Source organism: Botryllus schlosseri, chromosome 12 (genome assembly GCF_051294905.1).
Source record: "Botryllus schlosseri isolate E-star chromosome 12, Bs_hap1, whole genome shotgun sequence".
In the NCBI taxonomy this organism is placed as follows: Eukaryota; Metazoa; Chordata; class Ascidiacea; order Stolidobranchia; family Styelidae; genus Botryllus; species Botryllus schlosseri.
In genome coordinates this window covers 26013730-26031476 of record NC_137247.1, presented here as the reverse complement: position 1 = coordinate 26031476, position 17747 = coordinate 26013730, and the positions used below count along the sequence as shown (strand labels likewise).

Below are 17747 nucleotides of genomic sequence, written 5' to 3'. Positions count from 1 at the left end.
AACGAGATTGTACTGTGACAGCGATCTCCCGGCATTCCATCAACAAACTGCAAACACTGCAAACACTTCAAACCAAATAAAAGGAACATTTTTGAAATTTCCACGTCATTTATTGGTTTATGACGCCACGGTCCGTCGAGGTAGATATGGGCCGGTTAGCTCAGTTGGTTAGAGCGTCGTGCTAATAACGCAAATGTCGCGGGTTCGAGCCCCGTACTGGCAACCTGAATCGCCGCGATAGCTCAGTCGGGAGAGCGTCAGACTGAAGATCTGAAGGTTCCTGGTTCAATCCCGGGTCGCGGCAGCTTTGACGCCGGAATTTCTTTTGAGACCCGAGACCGCTTATCGCTTCACCGATAATATCGGAGTTTTTTTATAAAACATGCACTTGGAAATAATTGTAGGTAGCCTACCGGCCATTAGAAGTACTATTTTATCGAAATTTTTCGTCACGTTCCAGCATAGCAGTTGCAGAGTTGAACCAAACTTCCATATATTCCAAATTACATTAGAATGGGAATTTTCTACGGATTAGGTAAGAATTAAATCACTGAATTCGGGAAACTTGGAAATTGAAGCAAGTACATTTCATATCGAGTCAGAGTTCATTCCAACAAGCACGACGACGACAAATGTCGGTACAGCAAGCCTGGCCCGTTTCCCACGATACAGTTCTCCTGTAACTTTTCCAGGAAGCCCAAAAATGAGAATAGGATTAAAATTGGAACACGTAAAGATTTCAGATATGAGATTAGGATTGGACCCCAACGATACGGATTGGAACGTCAATTATCAAGAGTGTGCACTAGCCATTGTGGAGGACGGAGGACGATATTTCGATCTTTTGTAGCACATATGATTGCCGTGACTTCCAGTGCGTGTCGAACTAATTAATTTAATCAATAATCGTTAAATTAAAATGCGAATGGAATGGATTATATTCCCATCGTTTTAGGAATGCTGGAGTAATTTTCCTACGGTGTATACGAACATCCCTGGTTTTAAAGCTTTAATATATAATCCAGAGATTTTACCAAATAGAACAGGAAGACGCGTCAAAGTAGTTCTGCTGGGGCTTGAACCCAGGACCTTCTGCGTGTTAAGCAGACGTGATAACCACTACACTACGGAACTCGTCCGTACGCGTGCCATTTCATCGATGGATACAGATTGCACAGGTTTACACGTATTTTATGTTTAGTTCACAAACGGATCGTTTCATTATGTATGTACGGCGAATGCATTGTGGTATGGCATGCAAGGCATACAGTGACCAATGTTCTACGGACGCGCCACAATATCGGTGTTGGTTTACCAATCTTAACGCAAAATTCCCGACATAAAGGCTACATGCGGGATGTAGAAAACGATGCACTAATACGAAATTCATACAACGCATGCCAAATGCTTTCAACGAGATTTTTATGCGATCAGACATCGAAGACGAAAAATGTCAATACCTAGCAAGCTACTGACGATGTGTTGATTAAAATCAAGGTCGACTCTCTCGCGACCCGAAGAATCTGTTTGAACTTCCCGTTTCTTCGTCCGTCTTTGTAACTTTCTTGCTCGTAACGAGCGAGCTTGACGCCGAGAAAAATCGTCCCTATTTTGGGTTCTGAGAATATGGCAGGCCTCCGCAAGCTCAATTGCCCGTGTGTTCACAGATCATTATTAGGAACGCTTGAGAGTAAGAGGGGAAGAACGAGATGTTGCCAATCGGCATATACGCTCATCCCGAGTATAGCTTTAATTCACGCATGGACGATTGTTCTGAATAAAATAGAAAAGATTGAAGACATAGTTCCGCTGGGGCTTGAACCCAGGACCTTCTGCGTGTGAAGCAGACGTGATAACCGCTACACTACGGAACTTGGACCGACCGTCACATATTCATCGATGTGCTCAAGTTAAACAGGTTTATAATGCTCTGCTGAGTTTACCAGCCGATTATCAGAATGTGTGTGCTTAGCACATCCCTTGTGAAAATACGGTGGGCTGTCCGGGACATACACGAACCAACGTTTTTCGTGCGCTTAACGGTCATGCTAGAGTAAATCATCCGAACGGTCTCCGACAGTGTTTTCCAGAGAAAGAGAGAGAGAGAGAGTCTTTTTTCATCAAACCAAAATACATAACACTCGGCAGTGGTGGTGGTACAGAAAATATGCATGCACAGTATTCGGTATTAGATAGGAATGATCGATAAGACCGTGAGGGTCATCTAGTCTGATCACACCAGCATCAAACAGGTACACTTGACTCTAAACAGAGAATCCATTGTGGGACAAATCTTATCTTGAATTCAAACAAATTTGCGCAACCCAAAGTCGACGTTTTTTCATGATCGTGCCATATTGTTGTAACTACTTTTCTGCATGTCTCGCTTATTGGCTATTGCATCCAACCCAGTGACGTCCGAAAAGAAAAGAAATCATACGCTCCTCGCTACTGAATTTAATTTTATCAACGAGAATTATGGTTTCGATTCTTATTTCAAACCTTTATTGGGCGTATCGCAGCGTACGAAACATATAGTGCAAAGTTACGACCGTTTCTTGAAAAGCATTTCCGAAATCATCATCCACCAACAATATTGTCACAAAGTTTAATGAAATTGGTACGGTCGAAGAAATACCAGGGTATCTTTAATATGATGGATATCAGGCATTGTAGCCTACTCTTTGTGGTGACACAAAAGGTACATATTTGAACTTTGACATATCAAATTTTGTTGTGACGTCATAATGATTGATACTCGAATACTCGACTCGAAGCATATTACGTGATTCAGAATCGAATCACTCAGGTACTCGATGTTGCTCAGCCCTAGTCGCAACCCATACTTAAAGAACCCCGTGGGTAGAACTGTAGTGTCTTGGCATTGTGGGTAGGAGTCACATGACCACGGTGTGCGCGTATGCATGAGACTGGTAGTGGAGCGGGTGATAGAGTAAGATCGGGGTGAATAAAGGATCGGAATAAGACTGCATATACGTGTGATATCGGACACCGGGTAGGATACTACATTTGGCGACGAGGATAACGTGTTCTGAGACAATGGCGGATGAGAATAATCACGAGGATGTTGCAGGAAACTTGGCCGGGGCAGCTTGTACTGTCGAATACAGCGCTAGCCCCATGCCAAAATTTGAGATGAGTGGAGATCCCACTGAGATTGCCACCAGCTGGAAAAGGTGGAAAAGGGGATTTGGCCTGTACATATCAGTGAAACGCATCACAGCCGATGAAAGGAAAGTCTCCGAATTGCTGCACACAGGTGGCTTCGATTTGCAGGACCTATATTATTCACTAGTCCCAGAGACTGAGGTTAAAACCAATGCCGAGGTGATTGAAAAACTTGACGAGTATTTGTTACCGAAAGGCAATGCTGCTTTCGAAAGATACCTCTTCAGGCAAGTGGAACAAAATCCACAAGAAACTATCCATCAGTATGTTTGTAGACTGAAGCAAAAAGCTAAGTCTTGCAATTTTAAAGATGAAGACGAAGCAATATTTGACCAGGTATTGGAAAAGTGTACGGATAGTTCCCTGAAAAGGAAACTGCTTGAGAAAAGTACTGCATTAAAACTACCCGATTTATTGCAAATATCTGTAGCGCATGAAGCAGTTACTAGGCACCTTATGACCATGAGTCAGCAAGAAGAGTGTGCTGCTGTAAGTGATGACCGTCACAGTCACACAGGCTCCGGTAGAGGGCGAAAAATGACTCGGTCAAGGCGTAGCAGTGACAGAAAGAGAGTTGATACTTCCGTGCGTTGTTATCGCTGTGACGAAACCGGTCATATCTCGACTGACGTGTCTTGTCCGGCCAGGAAGAAGAACTGCGGTCGCTGTGGGAAAAAGGGTCATTTTGAAAAGCGCTGCATATCCAGACGACCGGCGTACCGAGTTAAAGAAACGTTCTCTTCAGATGGATCTAATAACTCGTCAGATGATCAGGAGGACACAATATGCAATGTGCACAATGTTCAGAGGAGTAATTCAAAAACTGCCAACTCTACTGAGGGGGGTGTAAGGATACTAGCGATGGATTTATTGACTTGACATTGGGAGGAGTTAAATTACAAAGACTCACGATTGACAGTGGCTCAGGTGTCAACACAGTGGATAAACCCACCTGGAAATACTTGATATCCAAAGGCTTCAGACACAAGGTGGTTAAGAAAGATGGCAATTTATTTGCTTATGGACAGGACATACCATTGAGTGTATGGCGTGTATTCCATGTCCGTGTCAAGTGTAAAGAAACGACGAGATCATTTAAATGTAAGTTTTACGTGATTAATAAACGTGCAAAGCCGCTGTTAGGGAAAAGAGCTGCGGAAGCATTAAATCTGCTGCGAGTTGGACCTCCAACAGATGAGCTAGCTGGAGAAGTTGTACTACAGCAAAAGGACATTCGTGAGAAAATGTTGAAACAATTCCCGGCTGTGTTCAATGGTATTGGCAAGCTGAAGAATTATCAGATGCACCTGCACATAGATGGTGATGTCAGACCAGTAGCCCAATCTTGCAGGCCTATTCCATATGGCTATCGAGACTTGGTTGCGAAGAAACTGGAGGAGTTGCAGGAACACGGGATAATTGAACCCGTACCGAATAGTCCGACGACTTGGGTATCTCCTTTGCATGTTGTCCCAAAAGCAAATGGGGATGTTCGCCTTTGTGTGGACATGAGGATGGCCAACAAGGCAATTGTACGAGAGCGTCACCCAATTCCAACTGTGGAAGACGTACTTAATGAACTGTCTGGGGCAAAATTCTTTTCTAAGATTGATCTCAAATGGGGATTTCACCAGATAGAACTTGATGAGGAGTCGAGAGAGATCACAACATTTGTGACCCACGAAGGACTTTTTCGCTATAAAAGGCTCATGTTTGGTATAAGCAGTGCACCCGAGAAGTACAACAAGATTGTGACTGATATGTTGAGAGACTGTTTTGGGGTAAAAAGCATAGCTCATGATTTAATTGTTTTTGGGGCTAGCAAAGAGCAACATGACAAGAACCTGATAGGAGTCCTGAAGAGACTTGAGGATGTGGGACTGACTGTTAATGTTGATAAATGCACGTTCGGTTTTCGAAAACTCACATTTTTCGGACACGACCTTAGCGCAGATGGAGTTTCTCCCAGTGCAGAGAAAGTGGAGGCGATTAGGAGTGCTAAACATCCTCGGACGGCAGCTGAGGTACGCTCGTTTTTGGGATTGGTTCAGTACTCTTCCAAGTTTTTACCCGATTTCTCACAAACTGCTGAGCCTCTGAGGATGCTTACAAGAAAAGGTGCTACCTTCGTGTGGGGGAAGAGTCAGAAAAAATCATTCGAGTTACTGAAAGACATGATTACAAAACCAATGACACTGGGATATTTTCGCAATGACTGCCAAACCAGAATAATAACAGATGCTGGTCCGGCTGGGTTAGGTGGCGTTTTGACACAGCTCCAAGATGGACACTGGAGAGTCATTTCATATGCGTCACGTTGTTTGAGCGAAGTGGAACGCAGATATTCCCAGACAGAAAAGGAGGCTCTGGCAATTGTTTGGGGATGCGAAAGATTCAACCTATATGTGTATGGGAGGAAATTCGAAATTGAAACAGATCATAAGCCTCTCGAGTTCATTTATGGGGCTAAGTCGAAGCCTTCCGCTCGAATTGAAAGATGGGTGCTCCGATTGCAGGGGTATGACTACAAAGTTGTATATCGACCGGGAAAAGGGAATATTGCCGATGCATTGTCACGATTGAATCCGACTAAGCAGAGTGACGATAGTGGATCAAGACAGGATTGGGTACGCGCAGTCGTCAAGGCATCGATAACAGGCACCTTGTCAATAAAGGAAATTGAGGATGAATCTGGAAAAGATGATTAACTACTTACGTTAAAAGAGTTCATCAAGTCTGGAAATTGGAAGACTTGCAAGATGCCAGGATATCTCGGGGTTTTTGAGGAACTGTGCGTTTCTGGGAACCTAATATTACGAGGAAATCGCATAATCATACCGAGAAGTCTGCGGCCGCAGATACTGAAAATTGCTCATGAGGGGCACCAAGGAATCGTTAAAACAAAGAATCTCTTGCGCACGAAAGTTTGGTGGCCAAAACTTGATAAAGATGCGGAGAGAATGTGCAGAGCCTGTTATGGCTGTCAAGCAGTTTGTGGATATGCGAAACCTGAACCTATGGAAAGAACTGCCCTACCAACTGGACCATGGCAAGATCTCGCCGCAGATATCCTTGGCCCTATGCCGACTGGAGAGTCTCTCTTTGTAGTAGTCGATTACTACAGCCGGTTCTTTGAAGTCGTCATCTTGAAGACAACTACTTCTTCGAAAATCATCAATGCATTAAATGAGATCTTCGCACGATTCGGACTTCCAGTGTCTTTGAAGACTGATAATGGTAGCCAATTTACATCGGAGGAGTTTGAAGACTTCCTTCGTGAATATGGTATACAACATAGAACGTCTCCACCACTCTGGCCGCAAGCAAATGGGGAGGTAGAAATCCAGAATAAATCCCTTGGCAAGGCAATGATAGTGGCGCATGCCGAAGGAAAGAGGTGGCAGGAGGAGCTGTTCAAATTCTTGCCAGCATATCGAGCTACCCCGCAATCAACGACAGGAGTGAGTCCTGCCCAGCTCATGTTTGGAAGGCAAATTCGCAACAAGCTTCCACAGCTTTTGGGGGAAGCCAAACAAACGGATGAGGAAATCCGTGACAGAGATTGGCAACGTAAAATGAAAGGGAAAATCGAAGCTGATGCAAAACGTGGAGCTGTGAAGTGCAACATATTGCCTGGAGACAAAGTTCTACTAAAGAATGACAAGCAAGGAAAGCTGGAACCGAGGTTTCGAATTTCACCTTACACTGTGAAAACACGGTGCGGTCAAGAGCTGACTTTGGAATCTAGCGATGGAGTTCGATGCCAAAGAAATAGTTCCTTTGTAAAGCCTCTTGTGCAGTTGGAAGAAGATGTAGAGAACGGTTCAGCAAATGATTCTGGAATGAACGACTCTGTGAACGAAGGAACTCCTAGTAATAACATGCCTGCAACAGAACAGCCTCCGGTGCCGGTACAGCCATCTCGGGCGATGCCGAAGAGACATCCGAGAAGGCCTACCAAGTACAAAGACTACGTTTGCGGCAGTGTTTGGTATAGGAGGGGACACAAGTATGGGTAGCTGATTTGTGTTTGTATTCGCCATTTATGCACATCATTGTAGGGAACTGAGGTGAGCCTAGCGCCCTCGGGTAAAGACCGTGAAGGTCTGTAGATATTTCATATTGTTTTGGTCTTGTATTGTATCGTTTCGTTGATATTGCTTTCCTCGAAGAAGGAAAGAGAATGTAGTGTCTTGGCATTGTGGGTAGGAGTCACATGACCACGGTGTGCGCGTATGCATGAGACTGGTAGTGAAGCGGGTGATAGAGTAAGATCGGGGTGAATAAAGGATCGGAATAAGACTGCATATACGTGTGATATCGGACACCGGGTAGGATACTACAAGAACCTACTAAGGATAGTTTTCGAATGCGAACCTCTGGACATGATAGAGTTTGGCGTACGGTAAACGAAGTTGAGCCGAACGTCCGAACGAGATTGTACTGTGACAGCGATCTCCCGGCATTCCATCAACAAACTGCAAACACTTCAAACCAAATAAAAGGAACATTTTTGAGATTTCCACGTCATTTATTGGTTTATGACGCCACGGTCCGTCAAATTAGATACGGGCCGGTTAGCTCAGTTGGTTAGAGCGTCGTGCTAATAACGTGAATGTCGCGGGTTCGAGCCCGATACTGGCCACCTTAATCGCCGCGATAGTTCAGTCGGGAGAGCGTCAGACTGAAGATCTGAAGGTCCTTGGTTTTCCCGCGTCGCGGCAGCTTTGACGCCGGAATTTCTTTTGAGACCCGAGACCGCTTATCGCTTCACCGATAATATCGGAGTTTTTTTATAAAACATGCACTTGGAAATAATTGTAGGTAGCCTACCGGCCATTAGAAGTACTATTTCATCGGAATTTTTCGTCACTTTCCAGCATAGCAGTAGCAGAGTTGAGCCAAACTTCCATATATTCCAAATTACATTAGAATGGGAATTTTCTACGGATTAGGTAAGAATTAAATCACTGAATTCGGGAAACTTGGAAATTGAAGCAAGTACATTTCATATCGAGTCAGAGTTCATTCCAATAAGCACGACGATGACAAATGTCGGTACAGCAAGCCTGGCCCGTTTCCCACGATACAGTTCTCCTGTAACTTTCCCAAGAAGCCCAGAAATGGGAATAGGATTAAAATTGGAACATAAAGATTTCAGATATGAGATTAGGATTGGACCCCAACGATACGGATTGGAACGTCAATTATCAAGAGTGTGCACTGGCCATTGTGGAGGACGGAGGACGATATTTCGATCTTTTGTAGCACATATGATTGCCGTGACTTCCAGTGCGTGTCGAACTAATTAATTTAATCAATAATCGTTAAATTAAAATGCGAATGGAATGGATTATATTCCCATCGTTTTAGGAATGCTGGAGTAATTTTCCTACGGTGTATACGAACATCCCTGGTTTTAAAGCTTTAATATATAATCCAGAGATTTTACCAAATAGAACAGGAAGACGCGTCAAAGTAATTAATGTACCACATATGATTGCCGTTTCTTGAAAAGCATTTCCGAAATCATCATCCACCAACAATATTGTCACAAAGTTTAATGAAATTGGTACGGCCGAAGAAATACAAGGGTATCTTTAATATGATGGATATCAGGCATTTGAACTTTGACATATCAAATTTTGTTGTGACGTCATAATGATTGATACTCGAATACTCGACTCGAAGCATATCACGTGATTCGGAATCGAATCACTCAGGTACTCGATGTTGCTCAGCCCTAGTCGCAACCCATACTTCAAGAACCCCGTGGGTAGAACCTACTAAGGATACTTTTCCAATGCGAAATTATATGATAGAGTTTGGCGTATGGTAAACGAAGTTGATCCGAACGTCCGAACGAGATTGTACTGTGACAGCGATCTCCCGGCATTCCATCAACAAACTGCAAACACTTCAAACCAAATAAAAGGAACATTTTTGAAATTTCCACATCATTTATTGGTTTATGACGCCACGGTCCGTCGAGGTAGATATGGGCCGGTTAGCTCAGTTGGTTAGAGCGTCGTGCTAATAACGCGAATGTCGCGGGTTCGAGCCCCGTACTGGCCACCTGAATCGCCGCGATAGCTCAGTCGGGAGAGCGTCAGACTGAAGATCTGAAGGTCCCTGGTTCAATCCCGGGTCGCGGCAGCTTTGACGCCGGAATTTCTTTTGAGACCCGAGACCGCTTATCGCTTCACCGATAATATCGTTTTTTTTTTATAAAACATGCACTTGGAAATAATTGTAGGTAGCCTACCGGCCATTAGAAGTACTATTTTATCGGAATTTTTCGTCACGTTCCAGCATAGCAGTAGCAGAGTTGAACCAAACTTCCATATATTCCAAATTACATTAGAATGGGAATTTTCTACGGATTAGGTTAGAATTAAATCACTGAATTCGGGAAACTTGGAAATTGAAGCAAGTACATTTCATATCGAGTCAGAGTTCATTCCAACAAGCACGACGACGACAAATGTCGGTACAGCAAGCCTGGCCCGTTTCCCACGATACAGTTCTCCTGTAACTTTTCCAGGAAGCCCAAAAATAAGAATAGGATTAAAATTGGAACACGTAAAGATTTCAGATATGAGATTAGGATTGGACCCCAACGATACGGATTGGAACGGTAATTATCAAGAGTGTGCACTAGCCATTGTGGAGGACGGAGGACGATATTTCGATCTTTTGTAGCACATATGATTGCCGTGACTTCCAGTGCGTGTCGAACTAATTAATTTAATCAATAATCGTTAAATTAAAATGCGAATGGAATGGATTATATTCCCATCGTTTTAGGAATGCTGGAGTAATTTTCCTACGGTGTATACGAACATCCCTGGTTTTAAAGCTTTAAATTATAATCCAGAGATTTTACCAAATAGAACAGGAAGACGCGTCAAAGTAGTTCTGCTGGGGCTTGAACCCAGGACCTTCTGCGTGTTAAGCAGACGTGATAACCACTACACTACGGAACTCGTCCGTACGCGTGCCATTTCATCGATGGATACAGATTGCACAGGTTTACACGTATTTTATGTTTAGTTCACAAACGGATCGTTTCATTATGTATGTACGGAGAATGCATTGTGGTATGGCATGCAAGGCATACAGCAACCAATGTTCTACGGACGCGCCACAATATCGGTGTTGGTTTACCAATCTTAACGCAAAATTCCCGACATAAAGGCTACATGCGGGATGCAGAAAACGATGCACTTATACGAAATTCATACAACGCATGCCAAATGCTTTCAACGAGATTTTTATGCGATCAGACATCGAAGACGAAAAATGTCAATACCTAGCAAGCTACTGACGATGTGTTGATTAAAATCAAGGTCGACTCTCTCGCGACCCGAAGAATCTGTTTGAACTTCCCGTTTCTACGTCTGTCATTGTAACTTTCTTGCTCGTAACGACCGAGCTTGACGCCGAGAAAAATCGTCCCTATTTTGGGTTCTGAGAATATGGCAGAACGAGATGTTGCCAATCGGCATATACGCTCATCCCGAGTATAGCTTTAATTCACGCATGGACGATTGTTCTGAATAAAATAGAAAAGATTGAAGACATAGTTCCGCTGGGGCTTGAACCCAGGACCTTCTGCGTGTGAAGCAGACGTGATAACCGCTACACTACGGAATTTGGACCGACCGTCACATATTCATCGATGTGCTCAAGTTAAACAGGTTTATAATGCTCTGCTGAATTTACCAGCCGATTATCAGAATGTGTATGCTTAGCACATCCCTTGTGAAAATACGGTGGGCTGTCCGGGACATACACGAACCAACGTTTTTCGTGCGCTTAATGGTCATACTAGAGTAAATCATCCGAGCAGTCTCCGACAGTGTTTTCCAGAGAATCCATTGTGGGACAAATCTTATCTTGAATTCAAACAAATTTGCGCAACATAAAGTCGACGTTTGTTCATGATCGTGCCATATTGTTGTAACTACTTTTCTGCAAGTCTCGCTTATTGGCTATTGCATCCAACCCAGTGACGTCCGAAAAGAAAAGAAATCATACGCTCCTCGCTACTGAATTTAATTTTATCAACGAGAATTATGGTTTCGATTCTTATTTCAAACCTGTATTGGGCGTATCGCAGCATACGAAACATATAGTGCAAAGTTACGACCGTTTCTTGAAAAGCATTTCCGAAATCATCATCCACCAACAATATTGTCACAAAGTTTAATGAAATTGGTACGTCCGAAGAAATACAAGGGTATCTTTAATATGATGGATATCAGGCATTTGAACTTTGACATATCAAATTTTGTTGTGACGTCATAATGATTGATACTCGAATACTCGACTCGAAGCATATCACGTGATTCGGAAACGAATCACTCAGGTACTCGATGTTGCTCAGCCCTAGTCGCAACCCATACTTCAAGAACCCCGTGGGTAGAACCTACTAAGGATAGTTTTCCAATGCGAACCTCTGGACATGATAGAGTTTGGCGTGTGGTAAACGAAGTTGATCCGAACGTCCGAACGAGATTGTACTGTGACAGCGATCTCCCGGCATTCCATCAACAAACTGCAAACACTTCAAACCAAATAAAAGGAACATTTTTGAAATTTCCACGTCATTTATTGGTTTATGACGCCACGGTCCGTCGAAGTAGATATGGGCCGGTTAGCTCAGTTGGTTAGAGCGTCGTGCTAATAACGCGAATGTCGCGGGTTCGAGCCCCGTACTGGCCACCTGAATCGCCGCGATAGCTCAGTCGGGAGAGCGTCAGACTGAAGATCTGAAGGTTCCTGGCTCAATCCCGGGTCGCGGCAGCTTTGACGCCGGAATTTCTTTTGAGACCCGAGACCGCTTATCGCTTCACCGATAATATCGGAGTTTTTTTATAAAACATGCACTTGGAAATAATTGTAGGTAGCCTACCGGCCATTAGAAGTACTATTTTATCGGAATTTTTCGTCACGTTCCAGCATAGCAGTAGCAGAGTTGAACCAAACTTCCATATATTCCAAATTACATTAGAATGGGAATTTTCTACGGATTAGGTAAGAATTAAATCACTGAATTCGGGAAACTTGGAAATTGAAGCAAGTACATTTCATATCGAGTCAGAGTTCATTCCAACAAGCACAACGACGACAAATGTCGGTACAGCAAGCCTGGCCCGTTTCCCACGATACAGTTCTCCTGTAACTTTTCCAGGAAGCCCAAAAATGAGAATAGGATTAAAATTGGAACACGTAAAGATTTCAGATATGAGATTAGGATTGGACCCCAACGATACGGATTGGAACGTCAATTATCAAGAGTGTGCACTAGCCATTGTGGAGGACGGAGGACGATATTTCGATCTTTTGTAGCACATATGATTGCCGTGACTTCCAGTGCGTGTCGAACTAATTAATTTAATCAATAATCGTTAAATTAAAATGCGAATGGAATGGATTATATTCCCATCGTTTTAGGAATGCTGGAGTAATTTTCCTACGGTGTATACGAACATCCCTGGTTTAAGAGCTTTAATATATAATCCAGAGATTTTACCAAATAGAACAGGAAGACGCGTCAAAGTAGTTCTGCTGGGGCTTGAACCCAGGACCTCCTGCGTGTTAAGCAGACGTGATAACCACTACACTACGGAACTCGTCCGTACGCGTGCCATTTCATCGATGGATACAGATTGCACAGGTTTACACGTATTTTATGTTTAGTTCACAAACGGATCGTTTCATTATGTATGTATGGCGAATGCATTGTGGTATGGCATGCAAGGCATACAGCGACCAATGTTCTACGGACGCGCCACAATATCTGTGTTGGTTTACCAATCTTAACGCAAAATTCCCGACATAAAGGCTACATGCGGGATGTAGAAAACGATGCACTAATACGAAATTCATACAACGCATGCCAAATGCTTTCAACGAGATTTTTATGCGATCAGACATCGAAGACGAAAAATGTCAATACCTAGCAAGCTACTGACGATGTGTTGATTAAAATCAAGGTCGACTCTCTCGCGACCCGAAGAATCTGTTTGAACTTCCCGTTTCTACGTCTGTCATTGTAACTTTCTTGCTCGTAACGAGCGAGCTTGACGCCGAGAAAAATCGTCCCTATTTTGGGTTCTGAGAATATGGCAGGCCTCCGCAAGCTCAATTGCCCGTGTGTTCACAGATCATTATTAAGAACGCTTGAGAGTAAGAGGGGAATAACGAGATGTTGCCAATCGGCATATACGCTCATCCCGAGTATAGCTTTAATTCACGCATGGACGATTGTTCTGAATAAAATAGAAAAGATAGAAGACATAGTTCCGCTGGAGCTTGAACCCAGGACCTTCTGCGTGTGAAGCAGACGTGATAACCGCTACACTACGGAACTTGGACCGACCGTCACATATTCATCGATGTGCTCAAGTTAAACAGGTTTATAATGCTCTGCTGAGTTTACCAGCCGATTATCAGAATGTGTATGCTTAGCACATCCCTTGTGAAAATACGGTGGGCTGTCCGGGACATACACGAACCAACGTTTTTCGTGCGCTTAACGGTCATACTAGAGTAAATCATCCGAGCAGTCTCCGACAGTGTTTTCCAGAGAATCCATTGTGGGACAAATCTTATCTTGAATTCAAACAAATTTGCGCAACATAAAGTCGACGTTTGTTCATGATCGTGCCATATTGTTGTAACTACTTTTCTGCAAGTCTCGCTTATTGGCTATTGCATCCAACCCAGTGACGTCCGAAAAGAAAAGAAATCATACGCTCCTCGCTACTGAATTTAATTTTATCAACGAGAATTATGGTTTCGATTCTTATTTCAAACCTGTATTGGGCGTATCGCAGCGTACGAAACATATAGTGCAAAGTTACGACCGTTTCTTGAAAAGCATTTCCGAAATCATCATCCACCAACAATATTGTCACAAAGTTTAATGAAATTGGTACGGCCGAAGAAATACAAGGGTATCTTTAATATGATGGATATCAGGCATTTGAACTTTGACATATCAAATTTTGTTGTGACGTCATAATGATTGATACTCGAATACTCGACTCGAAGCATATCACGTGATTCGGAAACGAATCACTCAGGTACTCGATGTTGCTCAGCCCTAGTCGCTACCCATACTTCAAGAACCCCGTGGGTAGAACCTACTAAGGATAGTTTTCCAATGCGAACCTCTGGACATGATAGAGTTTGGCGTATGGTAAACGAAGTTGATCCGAACGTCCGAACGAGATTGTACTGTGACAGCGATCTCCCGGCATTCCATCAACAAACTGCAAACACTTCGAACCAAATAAAAGGAACATTTTTGAAATTTCCACGTCATTTATTGGTTTATGACGCCACGGTCCGTCGAAGTAGATATGGGCCGGTTAGCTCAGTTGGTTAGAGCGTCGTGCTAATAACGCGAATGTCGCGGGTTCGAGCCCCGTACTGGCCACCTGAATCGCCGCGATAGCTCAGTCGGGAGAGCGTCAGACTGAAGATCTGAAGGTCCCTGGCTCAATCCCGGGTCGCGGCAGCTTTGACGCCGGAATTTCTTTTGAGACCCGAGACCGCTTATCGCTTCACCGATAATATCGGAGTTTTTTTATAAAACATGCACTTGGAAATAATTGTAGGTAGCCTACCGGCCATTAGAAGTACTATTTTATCGGAATTTTTCGTCACGTTCCAGCATAGCAGTAGCAGAGTTGAACCAAACTTCCATATATTCCAAATTACATTAGAATGGGAATTTTCTACGGATTAGGTAAGAATTAAATCACTGAATTCGGGAAACTTGGAAATTGAAGCAAGTACATTTCATATCGAGTCAGAGTTCATTCCAACAAGCACGACGACGACAAATGTCGTTACAGCAAGCCTGGCCCGTTTCCCACGATACAGTTCTCCTGTAACTTTTCCAGGAAGCCCAAAAATGAGAATAGGATTAAAATTGGAACACGTAAAGATTTCAGATATGAGATTAGGATTGGACCCCAACGATACGGATTGGAACGTCAATTATCAAGAGTGTGCACTAGCCATTGTGGAGGACGGAGGACGATATTTCGATCTTTTGTAGCACATATGATTGCCGTGACTTCCAGTGCGTGTCGAACTAATTAATTTAATCAATAATCGTTAAATTAAAATGCGAATGGAATGGATTATATTCCCATCGTTTTAGGAATGCTGGAGTAATTTTCCTACGCTGTATATGAACATCCCTGGTTTTAAAGCTTTAATATATAATCCAGAGATTTTACCAAATAGAACAGGAAGACGCGTCAAAGTAGTTCCGCTGGGGCTTGAACCCAGGACCTTCTGCGTGTTAAGCAGGCGTGATAACCACTACACTACGGAACTCGTCCGTACGCGTGCCATTTCATCGATGGATACAGATTGCACAGGTTTACACGTATTTTATGTTTAGTTCACAAACGGATCGTTTCATTATGTATGTACGGCGAATGCATTGTGGTATGGCATGCAAGGCATACAGCGACCAATGTTCTACGGACGCGCCACAATATCGGTGTTGGTTTACCAATCTTAACGCAAAATTCCCGACATAAAGGCTACATGCGGGATGTAGAAAACGATGCACTAATACGAAATTCATACAACGCATGCGAAATGCTTTCAACGAGATTTTTATGCGATCAGACATCGAAGACGAAAAATGTCAATACCTAGCAAGCTACTGACGATGTGTTGATTAAAATCAAGGTCGACTCTCTCGCGACCCGAAGAATCTGTTTGAACTTCCCGTTTCTACGTCTGCTATTGTAACTTTCTTGCTCGTAACGACCGAGCTTGACGCCGAGAAAAATCGTCCCTATTTTGGGTTCTGAGAATATGGCAGGCCTCCGCAAGCTCAATTGCCCGTGTGTTCACAGATCATTATTAAGAACGCTTGAGAGAAAGAGGGGAATAACGAGATGTTGCCAATCGGCATATACGCTCATCCCGAGTATAGCTTTAATTCACGCATGGACGATTGTTCTGAATAAAATAGAAACGATAGAAGTCATAGTTCCGCTGGGGCTTGAACCCAGGACCTTCTGCGTGTGAAGCAGACGTGATAACCGCTACACTACGGAACTTGGACCGACCGTCACATATTCATCGATGTGCTTAAGTTAAACAGGTTTATAATGCTCTGCTGAGTTTACCAGCCGATTATCAGAATGTGTATGCTTAGCACATCCCTTGTGAAAATACGGTGGGCTGTCCGGGACATACACGAACCAACGTTTTTCGTGCGCTTAACGGTCATACTAGAGTAAATCATCCGAGCAGTCTCCGACAGTGTTTTCCAGAGAATTCATTGTGGGACAAATCTTATCTTGAATTCAAACAAATTTGCGCAACATAAAGTCGACGTTTGTTCATGATCGTGCCATATTGTTGTAACTACTTTTCTGCAAGTCTCGCTTATTGGCTATTGCATCCAACCCAGTGACGTCCGAAAAGAAAAGAAATCATACGCTCCTCGCTACTGAATTTAATTTTATCAACGAGAATTATGGTTTCGATTCTTATTTCAAACCTGTATTGGGCGTATCGCAGCGTACGAAACATATAGTGCAAAGTTACGACCGTTTCTTGAAAAGCATTTCCGAAATCATCATCCACCAACAATATTGTCACAAAGTTTAATGAAATTGGTACGGCCGAAGAAATACAAGGGTATCTTTAATATGATGGATATCAGGCATTTGAACTTTGACATATCAAATTTTGTTGTGACGTCATAATGATTGATACTCGAATACTCGACTCGAAGCATATCACGTGATTCGGAAACGAATCACTCAGGTACTCGATGTTGCTCAGCCCTAGTCGCAACCCATACTTCAAGAACCCCGTGGGTAGAACCTACTAAGGATAGTTTTCCAATGCGAACCTCTGGACATGATAGAGTTTGGCGTATGGTAAACGAAGTTGTTCCGAACGTCCGAACGAGATTGTACTGTGACAGCGATCTCCCGGCATTCCATCAACAAACTGCAAACACTTCAAACCAAATAAAAGGAACATTTTTGAAATTTCCACGTCATTTATTGGTTTATGACGCCACGGTCCGTCGAGGTAGATATGGGCCGGTTAGCTCAGTTGGTTGGAGCGTCGTGCTAATAACGCAAATGTCGCGAGTTCGAGCCCCGTACTGGCAACCTGAATCGCCGCGATAGCTCAGTCGGGAGAGCGTCAGACTGAAGATCTGAAGGTTCCTGGTTCAATCCCGGGTCGCAGCAGCTTTGACGCCGGAATTTCTTTTGACACCCGAGACCGCTTATCGCTTCACCGATAATATCGGAGTTTTTTTATAAAACATGCACTTGGAAATAATTGTAGGTAGCCTACCGGCCATTAGAAGTACTATTTTATCGGAATTTTTCGCCACGTTCCAGCATAGCAGTAGCAGAGTTGAACCAAACTTCCATATATTCCAAATTACATTAGAATGGGAATTTTCTACGGATTAGGTAAGAATTAAATCACTGAATTCGGGAAACTTGGAAATTGAAGCAAGTACATTTCATATCGAGTCAGAGTTCATT

General features: G+C 43.3%; 1 protein-coding gene and 11 non-coding genes across 12 annotated transcripts in view; 7 read left to right on the top strand and 5 right to left on the bottom strand.

Annotated features, from left to right (window-relative positions):
- The window catches only part of LOC145452822 (uncharacterized), a 345136-nt gene that overhangs the window by 144529 nt on the left and 182860 nt on the right, over nt 1–17747 (top strand). The window lies entirely within an intron of this gene.
- Nucleotides 232–304, top strand: Trnaf-gaa (transfer RNA phenylalanine (anticodon GAA)). Its single transcript has one exon. It is a non-coding gene; the product is annotated as a tRNA-Phe (tRNA).
- Nucleotides 1802–1874, bottom strand: Trnav-cac (transfer RNA valine (anticodon CAC)). Its single transcript has one exon. It is a non-coding gene; the product is annotated as a tRNA-Val (tRNA).
- Trnai-aau (transfer RNA isoleucine (anticodon AAU)) lies at nt 9191–9264 on the top strand. Its single transcript has one exon. It is a non-coding gene; the product is annotated as a tRNA-Ile (tRNA).
- On the top strand, nt 9273–9345 carry Trnaf-gaa (transfer RNA phenylalanine (anticodon GAA)). The gene has a single exon. It is a non-coding gene; the product is annotated as a tRNA-Phe (tRNA).
- On the bottom strand, nt 10773–10845 carry Trnav-cac (transfer RNA valine (anticodon CAC)). The gene has a single exon. It is a non-coding gene; the product is annotated as a tRNA-Val (tRNA).
- On the top strand, nt 11843–11916 carry Trnai-aau (transfer RNA isoleucine (anticodon AAU)). Its single transcript has one exon. It is a non-coding gene; the product is annotated as a tRNA-Ile (tRNA).
- Trnav-cac (transfer RNA valine (anticodon CAC)) lies at nt 13495–13567 on the bottom strand. The gene has a single exon. It is a non-coding gene; the product is annotated as a tRNA-Val (tRNA).
- Trnai-aau (transfer RNA isoleucine (anticodon AAU)) lies at nt 14565–14638 on the top strand. Its single transcript has one exon. It is a non-coding gene; the product is annotated as a tRNA-Ile (tRNA).
- Nucleotides 14647–14719, top strand: Trnaf-gaa (transfer RNA phenylalanine (anticodon GAA)). The gene has a single exon. It is a non-coding gene; the product is annotated as a tRNA-Phe (tRNA).
- On the bottom strand, nt 15477–15549 carry Trnav-aac (transfer RNA valine (anticodon AAC)). Its single transcript has one exon. It is a non-coding gene; the product is annotated as a tRNA-Val (tRNA).
- On the bottom strand, nt 16217–16289 carry Trnav-cac (transfer RNA valine (anticodon CAC)). The gene has a single exon. It is a non-coding gene; the product is annotated as a tRNA-Val (tRNA).